This window comes from Limulus polyphemus, unplaced genomic scaffold (genome assembly GCF_000517525.1).
Source record: "Limulus polyphemus unplaced genomic scaffold, Limulus_polyphemus-2.1.2 Scaffold1317, whole genome shotgun sequence".
Lineage (NCBI taxonomy): Eukaryota > Metazoa > Arthropoda > Merostomata > Xiphosura > Limulidae > Limulus > Limulus polyphemus.
The window spans coordinates 58,165-63,319 of NW_013666927.1; the positions used below are offsets into that span (position 1 = coordinate 58,165).

General features: G+C 34.5%; 1 long non-coding RNA gene across 1 annotated transcript in view; it reads left to right on the forward strand.

The window, feature by feature from the left end:
- LOC111086679 overlaps nucleotides 1-5,155 on the forward strand; it is a 16,926-nt gene that overhangs the window by 1,158 nt on the left and 10,613 nt on the right. Inside the window, exon 2 of the long non-coding RNA XR_002611407.1 lies at nucleotides 636-808. This is a non-coding gene — a long non-coding RNA (uncharacterized LOC111086679). The remainder of the gene's footprint in view (nucleotides 1-635; nucleotides 809-5,155) is intronic.

Below are 5,155 nucleotides of genomic sequence, written 5' to 3' on the forward strand. Positions count from 1 at the left end.
TGGGTATCGAAACCCGGATTTTAACGTTGTGTTATTGGGAAGCCCAGTCGGCAACCATATGAAACGAGCAGGTTCGACGACGGGGATTCGAACTCGTTATCCTCGGGTTGGACCTCGAACTCTCTAGCCACCAAGCCAATATTCAAATATATCAACGAATAGCCCAAAGATACAAGTCCGAAGACATACTACTGTGCCACTGGGGGGGCATCACAGAAGTAATTGTAATTAATGTCAGTTACAAGACAGCGGTTAAGAGTTTTTGGTAATGTTATCAGTGAACTGTATACCTTTTAAGCCGGTTAAACGAATAATTCAAAATTTTAGGTATATGTTATAGAGTTTGAGAAGTTAATTAAGTTGTGTGGACAACAACACATCTGTTAGTTTTTAGATATCGGCAGCTTACGATTTGCAACGTGTTATTCTACTTTTGCATTTGAAATATCATTAATAAGTGTAACAAGTGCCTTTCCCTCTTTTGTTACTTTCTTTTCTCATTCTTTGATAGCTCATTATGGCTTATAGTGTTAATAATCTGGATACGATCCCCGTGACAGTGCAGATAGCCCATTGTATCAAAACATTTTCTTTGTTTTATACCATAATTCTTTCGATTAATTCATTTTATGTAGTGTGTGTTTGATTGTTCGAGAGAAAAACCACATTGGGCCATCTGCTGTGTCCACCACGGGGAATCGAACTCTTGATTTTACCGTTGTAAGTCCAAAACCTTAACGCTGTCCCACCGGGGAACATGTGCTGTATGATCGGGCTTGATCTCTCTAAACGTTGGATCTCGGCCAAAGTGAGTTTTTATATAATTTTCTGTCATTTTGTTTGGTAGTTTTGTAACCATATGAATGCCTTAACCAATATTGTAGTAGGTGTTATGAAATGTGCAACAGTAGATAAATAGCTAAGCCTATATATATATTAAACATTTTTATCAACATTTTGAAATTACAGCAGGTTTTCCCGCGAATTCCGTTTAATTATCAAACTTAAAGTTATAACATACTAAGCGTCTTAATACAGAACCTGCAGTAAATAGTTATAATAATCACCAGTTACGTCTTTCAAGCGTGAAGAATACCAAGTTTCTCAAAAATGAACATTGTCTCCTCATCATGGAAAATAAAAAGAAGTTTAGTGAATAGTTTAAAAATTATTCACTCGTTTTAGCCCGGATACTTCAGTTAATTCTCGTTTGATGTTTTTTAAATAAGATAGCAATATGTGGCCCAGAGTGAAATTCTACCGCAAATCTCTTTTGATGGTTTTCGCTAATATTTTTCATCCATATCTGCATGTATTTGTTTGTTTGTAATTAAGCACAAAGCTACACAATGGGCTATCTGTGCTCTGCCCACCACGGGTATCGAAACCCGGATTCTAGCGTTGTAAGTCCGCAGACATGCCGCTGTGCCACTGGGGGGGCGTCTGCATGTAGAAAAAAGTATATATATATTGTGGGCAATAAAATGAAACCATGTAGATAAAAAGGATGCTTTCACTCATGTTTTACCAAACTACATTAGTCCTTTTCAGTAAACAAAATTACATTTTTTATATATTCATTATAAAAATGTTGGCTTAATTAGTACACGTTTCATTAAAGCTGAGAATTTAATGCACTCAGCGGTAAGTTTGACGACTTCTAACGCTCCAAATCAGGATTCGATACCTGTGGTTGGCACGGCACAGGCAGCCCATTGTGTAGCTTTGCGTTGGTAGCTTAGTTAGTTGTTGTGTGTTTAATGGCCCAAAGCACAGGGCTATCTGCACCATTTAACAACAACAAACGAACGCGCATAAATAGTTCCAACATTATCTACTTGCTAATTGTAATTAACGGCCTTTTTTATGGAATTTTGATCTTAAGATTTACTTTTTTAGTGTTGATTATCAAATAAAAAAATAAAAACAGGACAGTAGTTTCAGTTTTATTTTTGTCGTTGTTATGTTTTTTTTTGGGGGGGGTGATAATTTAGTGTTGCATTTCATTTATCCGTAGACTTACAATTCACTTCGAAATTCAGAAAACAGAGCTCTGTATCAATTATCGAAAACATATATCTAGAAAACCATCATGAATATACTTTCCGTCATATTTGCTTTGTTGTACCTAGTTTTTAGATTTTATTTCAACATAGTATTATATAACTTTTTATGAGATTAGGCTGGGTGTGGCCTGGTGGGTAGCATGCTTAAACTGTGTTTGTTTGTTTGTAATTAAGCACAAAGCTACACAATGGGCATCTATGCTCTGCCCACCACTGGTATCGAAACCCGGATTCTAGCGTTGTAAGTCCGCAGACATTCCGCTGTGCCACTGGGGCTTTACTTTGCGTTTACTTCACTTTGGGGCGTTATATGAGTACTGATCAAATTCAATAGTTCGATTAAATAACCGAAGAGTTGGCGGTGGGTGCTGTTGATTAATTGCTTTCCCTGTAGTCCATCAGTTCAAAACTAGGAACAATATTACATATAGCTCTTAGGGCAATTCTGCATGAAGTTTCTGAAACAAAAATATATTTACATATATATATATATATATAACTAGCTGGAGTACCCGTGCCCTGGACACAAGTTATGTAAATTCATGATCAATGAAAGGTTATCTTAGGACAAGAAAAGTTGCTTCTCTTATATGTAACTGAAAAAAAAAACGCCCATAAAAATTTCAAAACATAAAATGTGAAACCGCAATTTTGCATGTATCTCCGTATGGACCCAACAAACTATCATGTCAAATTTGGTGAAGATCCATCAACAGGAAGCGAAGTGGTGGTAAAAAACGCCCATAAAACCGCAAAACTGAAAAAATTTTATGGATCTTCCCATGAACCTAATAAACCTCCATACCAATAATCCATCTACACCCTGCGAAGTAGTCACATGAACATACAACAGACAGTACTATTATATTTATATAGATTTACCCACTAAGACATAATCAATGGATATTCAAATTTGTTCATGTTTTTCCAAAGTTAACAGACTTCATTTTAATCGAGAATTTCTATCTGGCTCAAAGATTTTTAAGTTATTTTCTTAGAATAAATTGTGCCTGACCATCTAAATTTTTTACTCCAAAACTTTCAACTAACTAATTAATTTCTAAATATACTACCTTTAAAACTTCGAACTAATCTTTGGTCTTCGGTAAATTTACTAACTTAGAATGCGGCGGGAAGAGTTAGCATTAAAACAAAACAAATCCAACTAATTTCTTCATATATAACCGACAGTAGTGCCATCTATAGAGTAAGTGTATTACAACTTTCCTTGGAACATTCAAACGTATTACTGTGAGGTAGCAATTCCTATTTTATATGTAGTTATCGTTTTGTTTATCTTTTATGTATTTTATCGTATGAAGCCCCCCCCCCCCACTTTTCAACCTATCCTTATTAAAAATGCATTAAAATTAGGAAAATTAATCTCAGGAAAAGCTTCCAGGGCCCCAGAGCGAGTGCAGGACCCTGGACGTAATGGGTGTGTCTGTGGTGCACATTTCATCTCTTCGCTCGGTCAAAATAAACCTTGGGCCCCCTCCCTACTTTTAATTTGCCTCCTACACATCTGACTAGGTTCATGTATTATTGCATTATGTAAAGCAGTTTTTAATTTGTCAGCCATGTGATATTTAATCTTGTGGTATGGCGGGAAAGTAAAAGCATTTCCTCCGAAGCGAGAACAGTTAGATTGTGTTAATACCTAAAACATATTTGTTGATTACTATAAGCGTTAAGTTTTTTACAGACACTCTAGTGTTATTTGTGATTTGACGTTATTTTTTGAGAAATTTAGTATTGTTACTTTTTGGTTATATATAATATATATATATATATATATATAGTATAATAATAACGAGTTATATATATACTTAATAATGACAAGGTGTCTAGTTTTCTTTGAATATTTAGATTCTCTGCATCGGACACAACAAATAGACGAATGTGGCTTTATTCTAAAACACATAAACAAGCAAATATTAATGACAGATATTATAAACTCCTATACCGTACGTACAGATTGATTTGTTTTTTGTAGATAGCACTAAACTTACTTCAGGTTAATTACAATAGTTTAAATGTATTCTATTTATTGACTTACAAACTGTATTCTAACACTGCAAATGTCATAATTAAAATTACTGGAATAATAATGCTACTTATTTCATTAATTCAATACTTATTACTCACATCTAGTCAAATAACAACATTTAAGTTTCATTATTTTCCTTACAACATCTACGTACACACTGCAATAGCTACATCGAAATATTTATCTTGGGTACTTTTTAGTTTTGAATATAGTATATACATTACTATTTTGTCATATTTTTTCTAGGACTATTATTGTGTTCAGGCAACAGTTAAACAGATCCTTGATATTTAGATGTCAACATACGTTATGTACAGGAGAATGGTCCCCTATTTCAAATATCTATGCAAGATCTAAGACTTACCACCCCCTTTCATTACATTCTTGATTCCTTAATTTTTTTTTCTCCAGTGGAGTTTGGAACACTCATGAGGCCCTTTGCCACTTGAGTAAATGGCCCAGAATTTGTACCTGTTAATTAAGTTTGTTTTGGATTTGGGGTTTTCTAGCGCAAAGCAGTTGGGCTATCTATGCCAAATAAGATAAAAGTCAAAAATATTTTAAAAAGTGACAAGAAGTAGAAAATTGAAAGAATAAACTAAAACATGTACGATTTTTGTTTTATTGTAAAACAGGAAGAAAAAAAATTGATTAGAATTAGAAATGCCAGTGACCCGTAAAAAGCTAAAAACATGAACAATCTGGACAGTGTCACCATCGCCATTGACACTGTACAACATCAAAAGGACTGATTGTTGCTGGTTTTATGGCGCAAAACACCAGGGCTATCTGTGTCTATCAATAAGGGGAGAAAAATGAAAAATTTAAAATTGTGTTTGAAAAAAAGAGACTAGTCCAAAACGTTCCAGGTTGTGTTTTTTTTAAACATGAAACAAGGATAAATAAGAGGGAAACCTCAACAGCTGCGGCACTTGTAATTCTTTTAGGCAGGATTAGAATAAATTAACCTATGAGACCTTTTTTTCCTTTTTATTAGCTATATTTTTCTGCGCCAGCAATACCAAGCGTGGGGCGCGCG